Consider the following 19,843-nt stretch of genomic DNA (forward strand, 5'->3'; position numbering starts at 1 on the left):
AGTCTCACTAAAGCAGAGCTCGGATAAGCACGTCTACTCAGACACCCAGCATGGCCACGCCCCCACCAACTTAGGTAAGCATCTTGTTTGGCATGTTGGAGTGAGGCCAAAAGGCTGTATAACTCTATGATTCTAAATTCATCCCTTGAGGTTTTGTAGGATTAAGTCCCATCTAATATTTCTCAGATAATTTATCAAGTCATCAATATTTTTCTCCAGTTGGGCACCCCCTCTCATTATCAACAATATCAGCAATTTTTATGCTTATTACAAACCTAGTAATCATATTTCCAAAATTCACATCAAGATAGATCATCATCCCAAATGTCCTCTATATGGGACAAATTTTGTAGCATGACCTTTTGTCCATTCATACATGAAATGCAGGTGACACTGGCAACAACACCATTTATTGTCCACTCTCAATTGCCTCTGAACTGAGGAGACAATTGAGAAGAAGCTGTTATGGTAGGCTTGGCAGCCATTTATTGGAAAGACATTTTAAGTCTTGACATTAAGCTCAATTTTCATCCTACAATGTCAATAACTATAGGTTCTAGTGGTCTCTTGCTCAAATTAAGAATGGCTTGGGCACAATTTTGTTACAATGTGAATGCATCTCAAATTGCACCAACTTCAAATTTCTACAAATATAATTAAAAAAAAATGTGTGTGCGTGTATAGATAAATAAATATGTGTGTGAATCTCCTGTGATTATGGTTCTTCACTCTTCATGGGTGGAACCAGGGAAGGACTAATGAAATATTTCCATATCAGATTGATATCATGACTTGAAGGAAAGCAGAGGGCATGGTCTTGTGCACTGTTGCTTATCCATTCAGGTAATGGAGGTCGAGATTTGGGAGATGTGGCTGAATTAGTCTTGGTTAATTACTCAAATCCATTTGTGGATGGCATTCACTTGAGACAGCGTGGCAGTGATGGAGTGAGTGAAGTTTTTGGACATAGGTTGGGTCTCAATCAAGCAGACTGATTTTTAGTTCCTCTATGGCATTGGAAGTTTTGATCTTTGTTAAATCTGCACTCAGAGAGGAAGGCTATTCCAAACCCATCAATGTAATTAACTCTGACATCTCCTGACTCTCCAAAGACACCACTCTCTTGAAGGCACAGGTCAGGAGTATCTAGTGGTGACTCTGGAGAGTCATGAAATGTCAGACATAGAATAGCCAGGTGTTAGTAAAGGTTCTTGTCAATGATGACCATCTCCCTACATCACACGTCCCACTCTCCACAGTCCAACCAGTGCAATTTCAGTAATGATTAGTCCCTTTGTAAAGAAGTCATTTGGCATTAATGCTAAGTTTTGAATATGAAGAACACTGGAAAGGCCACCCTTCATTATTCTCTGAGGAAGAAATGATTTTTCATTGTCAATCTTTCTGATTTGTTAAATATTTCCATTTTAATGTCAAAGTTTCAGCATCTGCTGTGTTTTGCATTCTGATCATACACAGATTACTGACTGAGGCTGATCTGACTGAAAGAATCTTCCTTTCAATTTCAATAAGATTCCACCTGCATTGAATTCGCCCATCGTTATTGAATGAAGATCTACCAGGACCAATGCCTGAAGAGGGTGCACAAAATCAGTGAACTGGTGCGGACTCGAAAGGCCAACACGGCCTGTTTCCGCTCCGTAAATGGTGATATGGTTATGGTTAAATGCTGAGATCCAGGTGAGAAGATACTCACAGCATACTGATAGGAATGGAGAGGGTTTTTTTAATTGAAAACTGCAAGACCAATAAAATGATGGTCATGTGGATGCAATCTCTGAATTGGGAAATGCTCGTTCCTAAGGTGCTCTTTGTAACAGAAGTGATGACTTTCCAAAAACTTATCCTTGAGGTTGTAATGCCACATTATAGCTTTTAATTTTAACACATACAGGTCCAGGAACACCAATATCCAAGAAAGTTCAGGTGTAGTGGATGAGGGGATGAGAATATAAACCCATGTCTCACTGCTTCATAGTTTAACATGTTGGCTGTGACTGGCATCAAGCTGACTTTACCTTTGTTCTTCATTCACACTGAAAGATCCTTGCAAAGTTTGTTGTTCAAGTTTTAACCAAATAATCTGACCAGGAGCCCTCAGACAGATTTTTCTTTCATGTCCAAAGCATAGCTCTCAACAGTGTTCACAAGATCATAAGGAGCAGAAGTAGGCCCTTTGAGTCTGCTCTATCACAAATCATCCTCCCACTCAGCCCTATTCCCTGGCTTTCTCCCCATAACCCTTGATGCCCTGTCTAATCAAATCTTTGCCTTGAGCCCACCCAATGACTTTACTTCCACAGCAACCTGTGGCAACAAGTTCCACGGACTTGCAATCTCTGGCTAAAGAAATTTTTCTGCATCTCTGTTTTAAATTGACACCCTTTTATCTTGACATCGTGCCTTTTTGTCACACACTCGCCTACCATGGGAAACAACTTTGCAACATCTACTCTGTCCAGGCCTTTCAGCATTCAAAATGTCTCAATGAAGTCCTCCCTCATCTTTCTGTACTCCAGTGAGTGCAGTGAAAGAGCCAAGAAACATTCTTCAAATGCTAACCCTTTCATTTCTGGTATCATCCACAAATAATATCATGCTGTGGAGAAGGGATCTGTTTATTGTCTTCTGTGTATGTAAAAGAAAATACATGCAAGAAGAGGGTGAAGGCATATAGCAGAAATCCTGCAGATCTGAAGAATAAAAGGATAATTGGGTATCAGTGTAATCAGAGCAGAGCTGTACTTACAGCTGTTTGTTTATGTATGTGATTAGAAGTACTTTGTTTTATAATCTGTATTTTTTGATCTGTGAAATGTGAAGGTGGTATGTTACAGATTATTAGCATCATTGCATTCCATTCATCAGTTATCAGTCATGAAGCAAAACACATGCTCATCCCCTTTATTGCTCAGAACATTGTATGCTGCGCCAAGCTACCAATATGAAAATAAACATGTGTCTAAGAGTTTATTTCACCTGGGGATTTGCCAAAAAAGTAAGTTACCCAAATGGTTTTTGGAAATGTGATATTTTGGTTTCATTCCCACATTTGAAAAATGAAGTCACTGATGGTATTGCATTAGTTTTGTATCAGTACTTTTCGGTGGCTGTGTGGATGGTGACTCTCATTCATAGATGTGTATGTTACTGAGTCGCCACTATTGTAACCTTTAAAAGGCCATAATGGATGCAGTGAGGAATACAGGGGGAAAGAGAAATTTAATTTTTTCTGGTCAAATCTCGCCGATGAATTGCTTCCTTATTTTTGCCGATGCCCTGAATATCAACTTGGTTGGCATGGACGCGTTATGTCGAAAAGCCTGTTCCATGTTGTTTGATTCTGACTTTGTTACAGATTTCAAATTTCTGATTTATTGTCATAGTACATGCATGACATCACCTACAACCCTGAGATTGCTTTTCTTGCAAGTGAGGCAGAACTACAAATTACTGGTAGTGTAAAAAAAAAACTGTACACTTGTAAACAAATAAAGAAATGTAAACACACTCTGCAATACGGAGAAGGAAAATCAATCAGTAAAGTGCAGAGTCTTTAAATGATTGAGTTTGTTGTTGAAGTGTATAGTGGTGGAGTAGCAGCTGTTCCTAAACCTGGTGGTGTGAGTCCTGTGACACCTATACCTCTTTCCTGATGGTAGCAGTGAGAACAGCGCGTGAGCTGGATGATGTGGCTTTTGCAAATTTTCATAGCTTCCCCCAAATCGCACCCCCTTTTCTTCTCTCTGCCCCAAATACTCTCTCTCTCTCTTACCCCTATCCCACCCTCTCTACCTGTGTGTCATTCATACTTTCCTTCCTCCAGCTCCCCACCCTTTCCCTTCTTCCTATCAGAATGCACCTTCCTTAACACTCTGGCTCTTTCTCCCATCATCTCCTAGCTTCTTGCAATTTTTCACCATTTCTTTCCCCTTCCACCTGCCCATCCATGCTCCTTCCTCTCCGTCCTCTTTTATTCACATTTCTGTGCCTTTTTTGCTATTCCTAATGAAGGGTTTCAGCCCAAAAGGTCAAGTATCTATTGCCTTTCATGGATGTTGCCTGACCTGCTGACCTTGTGCTCAAGTTTTCCCCAGTATCCGGCCCATTGTTTAAACCCTCATTCAACATCAGAACTACAGATTTTCAGGACATAATCACATTACTGTTTCAGGAAATTTGATATTCCAGTTCTCTGCTTATTACCCCCTTTAAGACCGTGACTAGTCATGTCAATTTTGTTGTCTTCTGATTGTACAAGTACCATCCGATGAAACAGCATTCTCCGGTCCTCAGTACAAAACATGCAGTCATACAAACAGATGAAAGACACAAAGAAAAGCAATACTGTAATGGAATATTTGGGAGATAATTGGTAGGTGCTAATTGAAATTACATCATAAAATGAATAGACCATTGTTTTGGACTGGAGACACTCTGGCTGTTTGCAAGTATCAACAGAGTGCTCACAGAAAGGACACTCCTAAGTTTTGTTTACCTAAAGCAACAGATGGGAGCAGAAGGAGAACTCCTGTTTGCTGAAGAAGGTGGGGTTTTTTGTAAGTGAGTCACATGGGCTTTTTAGCAGTCTCAGTTGGAGAGAGGTGAAACAAAGTCTCTCAGCTAATGTGTGTGACACTGAAAGCAGCTGAACAGTGCAAGCCAGGAAGCTTGTTGGAACTGAAGAAAAGCTCCAGATGGGCGGATGGCTGGAAGTGCTATCTGTCTGATGTTTCTCTTGGAATAAGTGGAACAGAAAGGAACTCTGTGATAGCTTGAAAGAAAGAGGTTATCATCTGGAGAACCCTGATGGGGAAAAGTTCACCAGGAAGACATTGAGGTAACTAATGGAGGTACCTCAGTTGTAGAAATCCTGGAACAACAAATCTCTCTGACAACGAACCTTCCTGAATGGTAAACATTTACCTTTCGAGCACCAAAGCCTTATGAACTTTATATATGTTAAATTCTGTGCACAGTATTAAGAATTGCCTGAAACCAGAGAACTTGGAAGAATGAGAAGTGAGATTGGACTGTGAACCAAATAACTTTTCTTAAATTTACATACACATCATACACGTGCACTTATAATTAGAAGGGGGTTAATTTGGGTTAGTAAAGTTAATATAGATAAGTTAAAGTTTGATTCTGTTTTCATGTTTAAAGATAATTAAAATCAATTTTTGTTTAAGTAACCCTTTGTCGTGGTGAATATCTATTGCTGCTGGGTTTTGGGGTCCTTTGGGCTCAGAACAATACATATGCAGGACAAAGTATTTTATCAATACAAATAAATACATATTGTTTTGTACTAATGAGAGCCTCTGATGGTTAGTGTGAGCAGTTCCATTGCTCACTCAGCATTCTCACTGCCCCTGGGAAGAAGCTGTTCCTCAGGGTGGTGGTGCTGGCTCTGAAACTCCTACATCTCTTCCCCGATGGGAGCAGCTGAAAGATGCTGTATGTAAGGTGGAAGGAGGCCTCAATGATTTTGTGCACTCTCTTCGGACAATGATCCTGGTAGAAAATGTCAATCGGGGGAACTACATTTCAAAAGTAAAGAGTTTTGGAATATCCTAGAGAACCATGAGTGAGTTATCAAAAATTGATTTTGGAATTAAAAACTGGAACTGCTTGAAATGTATACAAACATTTGGGTAAAATTATCATCTTAATAGCATTCATATGAACTATGAAGGTTGTGGTCAATGGAGACCATCTAGAAAGTATTTGTTTCACATAGTCAAGAAAAGGGAGAAAATTTGTATAAATCTTTAAATTTTTTAGTGACCTTAACCTCATGGTATGTAAAGTATTTTTTTTAAAACCACTCTAAAAGGTATATGCTCGAAGATAGGTATATGCATATTATTTGGAAATACTTCACTCTTGTGGAGGTTCAATTTCTATCCTAAAAAAAGTACTGAATTGGGAAAGCAGAGACAACATTGAAGGAATAGATATTACCTGATCTGAAATATATACTAAAAGATCATCTGTTTTATAAAGATACCTTATGAATTATATCTCCTCTGTTAATACCTTGAATATCACTGGAACACAAAGTGCTATTGCTAACGGTTCCAAGACTAGTTAAATAATGAAGGACTTAATTGACAACCCTGTCTTGTTCCTCAAAACTTTTTTTAAAAAGGATTTTTTTATTATTAGTAATTACTGCAGCAACAGGAGCATGATGGATCAAATTAATCCATGAAATAAAACCAGGACCAAAATTATAACTTTCCAAAATTTCAAACCGAAATATCCATTCCACTCTTTCAAAAGTCTTTTCTGCATCTAATAATACCAAACATTCTGGAATTTTAGTCGATGGAGAGTAAAATATTTTAAAAAGTGATATTAATCCTGTTTGGTCGGTAGAAATCATCTGAGGAAGAATATTTTCCAATCTGAAAGCTAAGATCTTAAAAAAAGGGATTTTGGAATCAAAATTCAACAACGATATTGGTCTAAAGGAAGTACAATCTAAAGGGTCCTTTTCTTTTTGGAAAAGCAAAGGAATTGTCCATTTTTCAGATCTGTTTATAGATGGATTTTTAATGTCTTTGAATGCAATATCTAACAAATATACCCAAGTCACATTCTTTTAAGATGGAAGTTTTTTTTGAATATTACCAAACTTTCCTTTATCATGGCAACCTGATTTGGTTGATACTCTTTTTCATTTGAATTCTTCCCATAAGGGTTTAATAGGTATTAATTTATTAAATACAATCAATTTCTAATGATAAAATTAGAGGAGCTTTGGAATTGTAACTTCAGTCACTTCTCCCAGAGGAACTTTGGGAAAAAGATTTTTGGAATGGTTAATACCTCTTCATTATGTGGCCAACATGGATTGATTCAGTTTAAAGTGGTACATCAGGTTCATGTGTTGAAAGATGAATTGGTTCACATCTTTCCTAATGTTAGCCCTAAACATGATAAATATAAATCACAAGTGGCCACATTTACGCATATGTTTTGGTTTTGCTCTGTATTGGATGAGTATTTTCAAGTCATTATCAATTATTCTGGGTATTAGGTTACAACATCATCCATTGACTGCTATTTTTGGAATTATAGTTCCAGAAGTGGGTGGCGTTCTCACCTCTGCACATTGGGTTGTAGCCTTTACTACACTGTTGGCCAGAAGAGCCATTCTATTTAAATAGAAAGATTCTAATTCACCTACTTTGATGCAAGTTGTGTCATGTTTAAGTTTAGAAAAAAATTGAAGTTGCACTTTTGATACTTCCGTTGAGTTTGAAGAGACTTGGCATCCTTTTCTAAACTATTTTCATGAGTTAATCTATATTTTGACTTTACCTTTCAGACTGTTTTGGATTTCTGTTGTTTTTTTCATTGGCAAGGACCAGAAAAATAATTTGTATTGATCTGTTGTAGTGAACTCACAGTTTAGGCTGTACAGCTTTTTTATTGGTAGGTTAGATGGGGTTTTAACAATATTTTTTTTTCCTCTTTTTTGAATATACCAAATTGAGGGGAAAGGGATAATATTGTTCAATATGTTATAATGTTATATGTTGTATTATGTATTGCAATATATTCATATTTTTATTTTTACTATTCCATTCTGCATTCTATTCTCCTTTCAGTTAACTTATAATATGTTTGGAAAATGAAAGAGAATCATGAGCGATTTATCAGAAATTCAAGTCTTTAAGCATGATCAATGATCTCATCTCAGATGAATATGTCTTTATATGATTATACTGTACCTGTATATGTTAAGAAACAAATGTTTCTAATCTCCGCCTCTGTCTGTCTTTGAGTGAGCTGGCTCGAAGGAAACAGAAGCTTTCCTAAGCCAAAAGTTTTGGTTCATCACTTTCAAAGCTTCTCGAAATGTGGTTTTCATGATTTTTTTTTATTTGACAGTGTAAACGGTGATTTAAAAACTCTTCCTTCATGGGGTGATTTAACCAGCTCATGCACTTACTCCTAATCTCTTGTCACAATGGACATTAAAAAAATTTATTGACTGTGCATAGCATTCACAAGGACAGTGTTTACTGTCCATTCCTAATTGACTCACCCATTTCCAAAGGTATTAAGAATTATTCACATTGTTGGAAATGAAGTAAAATGTTGGCTATGCCTGATAAGGATGGAAAATTCTCTTTAAAAAAAAAAAAAAAAATTCCTCCCTGAAGGGGTGACATTTGTAAACCAAATGGGATTTTACAACAGTCCGATAGTTTCATGTTACCTTCAGTGACAATAGTGTTTTCATTCAACTTTGTTTCATTAATTGGAATTCACTTGCACAGGTACTTTGGTAGGATTTGAGCTCATGAATCTGGATCAATATTCTAGCCCTTTAGGATGCTTGTTTAGTTATATAGTCATTCTAATGTTGCATCCTTTGTGACAGATTCTAGGCCTTGAAGTGTTTGGTTTCTTCAGCAGGAAATTAAGATAAAGGTACTTGCTGAACTTTAATGCTCCATGTATTTAAAAATCAGATGAGAAAGAATCTCTTCTCTCAGAGGGTTGTAAGTCTTTAAAACTCCTCCTTGCAACTGAGATCATTGGGAACAGAATTGTGTTTAAGGCTGAAGTTGATTTTGTAATCATTAGGGGGATCAAGGACAATGAGGAAAAGGTAAGGAAGTGAACGAGGAATATAATTTTGATGAAAGGCCTTCACCCAAAGCATCACATCAACTCCCTTTTCCCTCCACAGATGCTGCCTGATCCCATGAGTTCCTCTAGCTACTCAATTTTTGCTAATGAATGACACTATTGAATGGCAGAGCAAACAAGCTGAAGTCATTGAATGGTGTTTATGGTCTAATGCTCGCTCCTCTCCTGATGGGAGAATAGTTGTGATATTTTTCCATTGTAAAAATATTAAGATTTTTGGAGAGATTTGTTCATCGGTACTAATGTACCAAGGTAAATTTCCCCTTGGTGGAAGTCAAAGTAAGTTTGGGTAAGGGGCATCAAGGAGGAACAATGACAGGATCTCCTGAAGCAAAATGAGACTGATCAGATCTGAGCTTAAGACCTAGGAGCAGGAGTAGGCTATTCAGCCCACTGAGTCTGTCCCACCATTTAATCATGAGTGTATCCATTTTCCCATTGCCCCACCTTCTCTCCTTTGATGCCCTGACTAATCAAGAACCTATCTGTCTCTGTCTTAAATACATCCAATGCCCTGTCCTTGACAACTGCTTGTGGCAACAAATTCCACAGATTTACCATCATCTTGGCTGAAGAAATTCCTCTGTATATTTGTTCTGAGCAGATGCCCTTTAATCGTAAAGTTGTGCTGTCTTGTCCTAGACTCTCCCACCATGGGAAATAACCTTTCTACATCTACTCTGTTTGTTCCTTTTGGGGAAAGGAAACTTAAAAGCAAAACCAATGCAACAAAAAATGTCATAAAATGCTGGCAAAACTCAGAAGGGCAGACAGCATCAATGGAAAGATACTGAGATGCAAAAAATTTCTTTAGTCAGAGGGTCACGAGTCTGTGGAACTTGTTGCCACAGGCAGCTGTGTATTTAAGGCAGAGATTGACATATTTGATTAGTCAATGCAACAAGGGTTACGGGAGAAAGCTGGGGAGTGGAGCTGAGTAGGAGGATGGGTCAGCTCTTGATTAGAATGGCAGAGCATACTTAATGGACCAATGAGCCCATTATCTTGTGCTCCTATATCTTGTGCATTTGAACTGTTAATGTTTCAGGTTTAGGAACAGTTGTTAGCACAGGAGTTATGCAAAAGTCAGCACATTCAAGGAAGCAAAAGCTCTTTCCCCTTGTGGAGCAGTGATGAAATGGCAGTCGAATTTGGCAGACAATCTGTTCATGAAGGATGCATTCCAGGCAGCAAAGTTGAAAGTTGGACAATGAGACTATTTTTTAAGCTCTTTACAGAGGGAGTGAGTGATCTTAACCAGTAATGCTATTTTGCAGCTCGAGCCACTGAGAAAATTGAACCCTATTGACTAAGATCTGTCGAGTTGGTGGAACCTCCCATACAGTACTGTGATGGGATTCACTTGTTGGTGAAGGTGGGAAATCTGCTGTCCACTTCTTGGAATGGGGTATTTCTTTAAGAAAAGCATTTCTGGTCTGACAAGCATGGCGTCTCAGAAATGCTTTTGACAAAAAAAAACAAAATATTTTTTGGCAAAGGTTTAATAAACCTTTGTTTCATTTTTGTTTGTTTGTTATTGGTCTTGTTAGCTTGTTGGTTCAAATTAGAAAGTATGCCTGAACTCTTTGGAGATAGATGGACTGATTAGATTGCTCCCATGGACGATGGAAAAATAAAGAGCCACAGTGCTTATGTGTACAATGTATACAATATGGAAGGGAAACATTTGCATTTATCTGCACATGTCGCGGCCACAGAAGATGCTCCTAAAGAGCTTTGTAGGTGGTTTACATTTGCAGAATAGTCACTGCCCTAATAAGAACTAACCTTGGGACATTCTGGTGTATGTAGTGTGTTTAAGTGTGTTGCATTTAATTGAGCCACCCAATAAGATATTAAGGTAGATGGAGAAGGATTTTAAAGGAGGAAAACTAGAAGCAGGATGGAGAGTTTTTAGGAAGAGTATCAGACTTCAGCAGAAAAAGGTGTGGCTCCATGGTGGAATGCTGAGCAAAAGGTTCAGAATTAGATGAGTGGAGATATGGATGTTGGGACTGTAGATCATTGGAGAGAAAGGGAAGTGGAAGATTATGGAGAGGAACTCCCTGGAAGTTGCCCATCAAGCCATGCACCATCCTGACTTGGAAATATATCAAGCAACGATTATCAGACTTCTACATATTTCATTTTTGTTCTGTGTTTCCAACGGCACCCTAGATTATATCACTCACCTACATAGTAGCTGCGGCTGGGTCAAAATCGTTAAACTTGCTGCCTAATAGAATTGTGGGTGCACTCACACGTCAGAGACTGCAGTGGTTCAAAAAGGCAGCTCACTAAACCTCGACAAGTGCCATTAGGCATGGGCTATTAAATGTTGCCTCAGCTTGTGAAGCTTACATCTATTGACTGAATAGTAATATTTTTTTAAAAAATTCATTTGAAAATCAGTGTTGATGAGATGGGAAGTGATTGGGAGGTCATTAGGTGGCAACAGGTGAACTAGACTTGAAGTGACCACAAGACTTGGGCTGTAATCGATAACCTTGTTTAGAGACAAGAAGGAAGCAGGCTGTTCAGGAATTGAAAATAGAAGAAGGCAATAAAGACATGAATAAATGTTACTGAAGCAGTGAGCAAAAGCAGGGGAGCAGTGGCTTAATAGCGCAAGGTTGGAAGTAATTAGTTGTAGTTCAGATTTCAAATTTTATTAGATGAAATGGTGCTTCTGCAGACCACGGTGCGCTTGCATACGTACATGCACACACAGCACATAAATGTATCTTAATCTGTGTATATGATTATTAAAATAAATATAAATATTTTGGATCAATTTACTCAGTTTCAGGACACTGTTCATCATTTTCACAGCCTATGGGAAGAAGTTATTTTCAAGCACTGATTTTGATGTTTCTTCCTGATGGTAGTGGGTCAAAGGCACTCTGTTCTAGATGAAGACGGTGCTCTATATGTGTTTGAATCCGATTTAAGAGGTTATGGCAGGATCGGGTATAATACCAAATTGAATATTCATCTGACATTTGGCAAACAGAGTGACAGAATCAATTGGTAAAACTGAATGTTGTGGTGGTAATAGAGAAGCGTAGGCTTCGTCAATTAACTGGGTGCAGAGAGTGATCAACAGATTGCAATCGTAAGGAAAGGTGATGTTGAAAATTTAGCAGGGACTGGTATTAAATTCAAAAATGGAACAGAGTGTTTTCATGGCTTCAATATGTGCATTGGTTGTGTAAGCTTGAACCATAAATATCGACAATTTTATTCAGTTAGTGCTTGGTGCAAATTAGCACAGTTTTTAAAAAAAACAAAACAATATCTGACTCAAAAGTGTAATATGATAGCTATAAAGCATCGGATCGCAAGTCAAAAATGACTGAGAATTTCACTGAACTCTCCCTTTCCTGTAATGAAGACGTTTACTTTGAGCGTTGCTTAAACAGGGCTCAAAGAATTGGAGAGGACCCTTCTATCCAGCACATAGTATGTTTGTCCCACCGTCATCAAGAAGGAAGTACAGGAGCATTAAACTCAGGTCTGTCAGGCAGAGAAATAGCTTCTTTCTGCAGACTGTGAGATTGAACTGAGTAAATCATCCTAAAATATTTATTTTGTCGCCACATAGAATGTTGTGTAGCTGGAATGCTAATTATGCAAGCAGGTGGAGTGCAAGATAGTTACCAGCAACATGTCAGCAATCAATGTGCCTGTATGGTTTTGAAATATTGATCTGGAGATACTCTCAATACGTAAAGGAGGTTGAGTATCTGGACAGTATGTTCAGAATTGGAACAAGATTTGGTGTGTCTGATAGCGTACTGAGTACAGACACTCGAAAAAGGAATGTGTTTTTTTTTTCACATCTGTATTTGTTAAATAGAAATATTACAGGTGATGCAAACATTTGTTCTCCCTTCCTACTTGCCTCAGATTTGGGCACTTAAGAATAAAACCTGTTGATAATTCTGAAGTTACACAAGCCCCAAACCAAGTCAGGCTATTTGTGAACCAGATTTTTTTTTTAACAACAATGCAGTTAAATTATGCCTTCAATTATCAAGACCAATGTTATAAAAACAGTTTTATTTATTTAAAAAAGAACAGATTTATTTGTTTTTCCATGCTTTGGATCAGTGGTTTAGAATTTTATCCGCTTGTTGAGTAACCTTAACCCTTGTCCTCCCATATCCTAGTATTTTCTACTGAAACATGGTTAGTGTAGCAGCTCGTGCAACACATTTACAAAGGCAGCCACGTGGGTTCAAATCTGCCGTAAGGAGGTTGTACATTCTCTTCATGACCTGTATGGGTGTTTTGTGGGTGCTCCGGTTTCATACCACCCTCCAAAATGCACAGGGTTGGCAGGTTAACTGATGTAATTGGGCTGCACAGGTTCCATGGGCCAGAAAGACCACCTTCTGTGCTGTATCAACATAGAAGGACAGCCAAAATGCTGAGAGTAAACCACAAAAGTCCGTGATTGTAGTAAAAACTCAGCAGGGCTCTCAATGTACATAGGAAGTGAAGATTTATTACTGATCTTTGTTTCAGGCCTGATCCCTTCTTCATGGCATCTCAGCCAAAATGCTGAGTATGGCAGCTTGAATCTGGTGGCTATTTGGAGTGTAGGGGTTGAAGAAGCTCATCATGAGGGGGACAGATAGCATGCTTCTAAACACATTTGAGAGACCCATATACTAAGTGCTAAGACGAGCTACATTCATTCAGAAGTCACAGATCTTGTTAGGGATCATTGAGCTATTTTTGCGTAAAATGAAAATACAGAGCAGGTGGAACAATGCGAGGAGTGGCCCTTTTAAGTTCAGAGAGCATACAAGGGAAAAGTTGGGCATTCTTTGTAGATCAGCAACATCTGTGTATGAAAGTGCATCAGATCAATTATGGCAATTGACTGAAATGCTAATTCTGATTCTTTCTCCACAGGTACTGCCTGATAGGCTGAACATTTTCAGCATCTTTGATTTTATTTACTATTTCTATCATGTACAGTACCTTGCTTTGGGTTAAAATGTTAAATTGCATACAAACTGCAAAGAGGAAATCATATACCTGTACTTGATATATATCATGTTGAGACCGACAATTTAAAAAGAGAGTAGGCAAGAGAGAGAACACCAGTGAAATGAGCTAATTAAAACAAAGTAAGATCTCACCGCTTTCAACAGCTGAGTTAATATCGAATCTGGAAGATGAAGATTATTTTGAAAGACTAAAAAAGAATGAGAGGTTCCATTTCATGAGATAGTGGCACCTGTAATGGGAATGGAATGAACTGCATCACTGGAACAGAGCCCACTTAAATTATCCTCCAGAAAATGATAAATGGGGGTTGTAAGAACTTTAAACTAGTAAATGAAGATACAGGTCAAATAAAAAAGATTTATAAGAGCATCATACAGTTCTACAGGACTGAAATGGTCCTTCAGCCCAACTGTCATTGCCAACCATCTATCATATTTGACTGTATTCAGGCCATATCGCCTAAACCAGTGATTCTCAACCTTTTTCTTTCCACTCAAATACCACTTTAACTAACCCTATGCCATTGGTGCTCTGTGATTAGTGAGGGATAAGTACGGTGGTTTGTGGGTGGAAATAAAAAGTTTGAAAACCACTGTTTTAATCGTACCTAATTGACTCGTTATGTGCTCAGTGTCATAATTCCAAAGGAAATGGGCTAATGACAGTTTTTCTCAAGCAAAAGATTTCAGTAATGATTGGGTCTCAAGCAATGATTCTCAACCTTCCCTTCCCACTCACATCCCACCTTAAGCAATCCCTTTCTAATCACAGAGCCCTGATGGCATAGGGATTACTTAAAGTGGTATGTGAGTGGTAAGAAAAAGGTTGAAAACCACTGCCCTAAACCTTTCCTGTCCATGTAACTGTTTAAATATTGTTTGAAGACTACAGTTGTCTCTGCTTCTACCACTTCCTCCATCAGCTCTCTGATAAGCCATACATTTCTGTGGGAAGAAAGTGCCCCTCAAATCCCTTTTAAATCTTTTTCCCTCTCACCTTAAGTCTATGCCCTCTAGTTTTAGAAAAGGACTGACTCTATTTCCATCATTATTTTGTATATCAATGTAAACACCCCACACCCCCCCCCCCCCCCAACCGCCACCTCAAAAAAGGGAACCCCAACCTATCCAGCCCCTTAATTCAAGCCTCCCATTACTGGAAACATTTTTTGGTGAATCTTTTCTGCACTCTTTCCACCTTGATATCTTTAAGTGTATTAGTGAATCCTGCAGTCAGGAAATTAAATGGTGTCCTGTATTAACATGCTGTCATTTAAAGAATTTACTGTATAAATTTTACTCGAGATTTATGAACTAAAAGAATCAAAATAAGTAGCATAAAGTTTTACTGAATTGTGCAACCTTGATTTAAAAAAAAATCTCAAATGTTTCATAAAAAGTCCTAAAATCTTGGTTGTTGGGTGGGGGGGGGGGGGTGGAATTAAATGTATTTATGGTCAGAAATTGTGATTTAGAAAATGTAAAAAACAAACCAGGTTAAGTAACTAAACTGAGAGTTAAGAATGTATGAAAACACTAGAAAAACTAGATTAGAGTATGTGGACACATGAGGAGATGCTGGAACTAAAAGCAATTTGCTGGAGGAACAGCATCGATGAGAAACAAACATTCTTTAGACATATGAATCCAAACACAATGAATTTCTGGTGAACATTGAGCTTGGGTGTTATGATCCAGATTCAGGAATAGTATAACGGGTTCCAAAGTCCATAGAAAAGCTACAAAAATATAATGAAAAAGGTAAAGGTCAGGGATGGAGATGGAGGATATAATGAGAGATAAGTAGGTCATGAAGACTTTATAAGTAGTTTTAAGGAAGAGAAATCATTTAAGATTTAAGAGACCAAAGGGTACAGGCACATAATTTCCTGAAAGTGGCAAACCAGAGGACAGGATATTGAAGAAAGGATTTATTTTTTGGGTGGGGTATTATGCACAAACGTTGAGACCTCAAGATACAGCTGTACAAAGGGTTGGTGATACCATACTTGACTCTGTGCAGTTCTGGTCTCCCATCCATAGGAAGGATGTAAATAAGTTAAAGATCAACCAGGAAGGGCTCAGTTAGAGATAGGCTGGGTATTTTTTTTCCCCCCCATTGACTGTAGGAGGCTGGGGACTGACTTCTGCAGAGGTTTCTAAAATTATGAGGAGGATGGGTAAAGTGAATGCTTGCAATTGTTTTCCCAAGTTGGATGATCCTCAAACTAGAAAGCATAGATATTTGTGTGAGAAGGGGAAGATTTAAAAAAGACCTATGGGTCAACTTTTTCACTCAGAAGGTAGTCCTTATCTGGATTGAGGTGCCAGAGGAAGCCATAGAAGTGGGTACAATTACAAAGTTCAAAAGACATTTTCAGAGAGATATAGGATTGGAAAGGCTTAGATTGGGATATGGGCTAAATGCAGGGAAATGGGTTTATGCCAGAATGTCAGCTTGGTCAGCATGGATATGTTGGGATGAATGGCCACCTCACTGACAAAAGGCAAAGGAGGAAAAACCCAACACCCAACCCCAACCAACCAATTTTCCCCTGCAACCGCTGCAACCGTGTCTGCCTGTCCCGCATCGGACTTATCAGCCACAAACGAGCCTGCAGCTGACGTGGACTTTTTACCCCCTCCATAAATCTTCGTCCGCGAAGCCAAGCCAAAGAAGAAGAAGAAGTGCTGTATAACAATGTCTCTGTGGTAGTGATGGTAACAATGAAGGGACAATTTAAGTGTAGGAATTGGATAAGTATGGAGAAAAAGCTCGATTATTTTTTTGAAGTTCAGATTTATTGTCGGAGTATATACACAGCATCACATAAAACCCTGAGATTCTTTCTCCTGCAGGTGAGGCAGAATTACCATTTGTTGGCAGTGCAAGAAAAAAACTGTACTTGAGAAGATACATATACATGTTAACAAATAAATAAATGTTTTTAAAAAAAAAACTGTTGCAATACAGAGAGAAAAATAGCAATAAAGTCCAAAAGTAAGAGTCCTTAAATGACGCTCTGAATTTGTTGTTGTGGAGTCTGATGGGGGAGGGGTTGCACCTCATTCTGAACCTGGTGGTGCAAGCCTTGTGGCACTATTACCTCTTTTCTGATTGTAGCAGCAAGAACAGAGGGATTTTTAACTTTCAGATTGAAATAGGCAGACCATCTCATGTCTAAAAGGTATTAAGTGTCTGGAGTCTGTTCAGGGTAGTTTTCTCCATTTCTATAGTTAAAATCAACAGGCCAAATTTAATTAACAACCTAACTAATATTTAATAATAATTCTCATTGTCTCAAGTTTGGCGTATATTTAAATGGAAGTAATGCAAAGAGGCAACTAATATTCTAGGCTTGGGTGAGGCTTTTTCAATCTGTCTGATCAATCCTGATAAACCACCCAAGTCTCTAAAATCATGGTAAATCAATAATAGAGATACAAAGGTGCTGGAGAGTGACAATTTCCCTGGGTCAGGTGGTTCCACAAAAGGATAATAAAGGAAGTAGTGGGAGCTACAGCAAAGAAAGTCTCAGCCATCACTTTGGATGCTCTCAACGAATGTTTTATTCAAACCCCGCACACGCCCCTTTAAGGGCAGCGTGAGCGGTGATGTCATAATGACTACCTGAGGCACATGCTGGGCTGGAAACACAGGGTAAGGAGGAGCCCCAACGGCACCCTCTTCTTATGACTGCCCTGCCATGTGGAGGTACAAATGGGGCCGGTTTGCCACAAGAGAGTGCACCGCCACACAATCCCACCCAGAACTGGCTTATGCATCCCGCTGCTTGGGCAGACGGCCTCAGTGCTTGGGCTTAGCCATTTGAACCGGTTGCAAGAGGTCCAAGTGTGCTGCCTTTAGGCGGTCTACTGTGAACAGTTCATTTTTGGTCCCAATTTCCAATGTAAAATTCTTGCTGGACCGCTGAAGGACTTTGAATTGGCCCTCGTAAGGGCGCTGCAAGGGTGCAGTGTGCAGTCCGCGCCGAACGAAAATGAATTCTGCTCTTTGGGAAGATGGTCATGGAGTCGGATTCCGGGCTGAAGAACTCACCAGGCCATGAGAGTGGCACACCGTACACCAACTCTGCAGATGGCATCTCTAGATCCTCCTTGGGTGCTGTTCTGATGCCAAAAAAGACCCAGGGTAGTACGTCTGCCCAGCTGGGACCTGTGAGGTGAGCCATGAGGGCTGACTTCAAGTGGCGGTGAAATCTCTCCACCAGGCCATTTGCTTGAGGGTGATAAGCCATGGTGTGGTGGAGTTTAACCCCTAGTAGGTTTGCCAATCGAGTCCAGAGGGCAGAGGTGAACTGGGCACCCCTGTTGCTGGTGATGTGCACCGGAACTCCAAACCTGGCGATTCAGTGGACGACCAAACTCCTGGCGCACGTCTCGGTGGAAGCCTCCTTGATGGGAATGGCTTCTGGCCATCTCGTGGTCCGGTCGACCACCGTAATCAGGTAGCGTGCCTCTCTGGACACCAGCAGGGGCCCACGATGTCAACATGTATGTGTTGGAACCTTTTTATTGCTGGGTTGAACTGCTGAATCGGGGCCTGCATATGCCGGTGGACCTTGGAGGACTGGCACTGAGTGCAGCTCCTCACCATCTCAGCTACCTCCTTCTTGAGCCCGTGCCACACAAACTGCTCCACCACCATTCACCGAGGGGCCTTCACCAGGGGTGTGCTAGATCATGGACCACGTTGAAGGCCCGCGATCTCCACTGCGGCAGGACTACCAGGCGCGGTGAACCGGTGGAGACGTCACAGAGCAGCATGTCCAGGCTGTTCGGCAACCGAATGTCCTGGAGGCGGAGCCTCAAAATGATGGTACGGAGGGCTTGCGTCTCCGTGTCTTCCCCCTGCGCCAGCTGGATGTAGTTGAGGCCGGGGGCGAGGGTGTTGATTGCCGGTCGGGAAAGCGTGTTTGCTACGACGTTATCTCTACCTGCCCTGTGAGAACCTGGAGGGACTTGATAGGTAATGCAGTATCCATGGAGAGAAATGGTAAGTCAGTAGTAGGGCCTTGTAATAGGGTCCTGACTCAAAATGAACCTTTAGCCAAATCATAGAACAATACAGCATCGTACAGGTCTTTCAGCCCTTGATATTGTGCCGATCCATTTTTAAAATTAAAAAAAAAAGTACTGAACTCTCATTAGCCCATAACCCTCTTTTTATTCTATCCATGTGCCTGTCTAAGAGTCTCTTAAATGCCCCTAATGTTTCAGCCTCCACCACCATTCCTGGCAAGGCATTCCAGGTTACCCACAACACTGTATAATAAAAATTAAAAATTATTTTCAAAAACAACAAAATAAACGTACTCCTGATGTCTTCCCTGAATTTCCCTCCTTTCATTTTGTACATATATCCTCTGGTATTTGCTATTCTTGCTCTTGAAAAAGGCACTGGCTGTCTAGCTTATCTATGCCTCTCATAATTATGTAAATGTCTATTAAGTCTCCTCTCATCCTTCTACACTGCAAAGACAAAAGTCCCAGCTCTGCTAACCTTGTCTCATAAGACCTATTTTGCAATCCAGGCAACATCCTGGTAAATCTCCTCATTGTTTGCTCAAGATTATAGCATCTGCACTTTGGGTATTCCTCAAGCCAAAACCCATTGTTGGGAAATCATTAAAATCTAAAATTAAAACAGTTGAACATGAAAACCTGGAGCATATTAGAGAGAGCCAAGCTGAATTTAAGAAAAGTAAAGTATGTCTGATGTAATTATGAATTGTTTGTTTGAAGAGGCAACTCAAGCAGTGGACAAGGAAATATTCACATTATTTCTTTCTTGTGGACTTTCAAAAGGCTATTGATGAATTAACTTAATAAAGAGGCAGTTGGCAAAAATGAAATTCATGAAAGGGAAGGGAGATTATTGATCAGGCCAGGAATTTATCTGTGGCAGGAATTGGAGGATATAGAACATAAGTAGATATTTAAATTAACAGTAAATGTAAGTGAGCCCACCTCACTGACAAATGACAAAGGAGGAAAAACCCAGCACCCAACCCCAACCAACCAATTTTCCCTTGCAACTGCTGAAACTGTGTCTGCCTGTCCCGCATCGGACTTGTCAGCCACAAACAAGCCTGCAGCTGACGTGG

At 39.6% G+C, this 19,843-nt stretch overlaps 1 protein-coding gene across 1 annotated transcript in view; it reads left to right on the forward strand.

The window, feature by feature from the left end:
* Window positions 1-19,843, forward strand: part of gli2a (GLI family zinc finger 2a) — a 481,485-nt gene that overhangs the window by 34,496 nt on the left and 427,146 nt on the right. The window lies entirely within an intron of this gene.

Source organism: Narcine bancroftii, chromosome 4 (assembly GCF_036971445.1).
Source record: "Narcine bancroftii isolate sNarBan1 chromosome 4, sNarBan1.hap1, whole genome shotgun sequence".
Taxonomy (NCBI): domain Eukaryota; kingdom Metazoa; phylum Chordata; class Chondrichthyes; order Torpediniformes; family Narcinidae; genus Narcine; species Narcine bancroftii.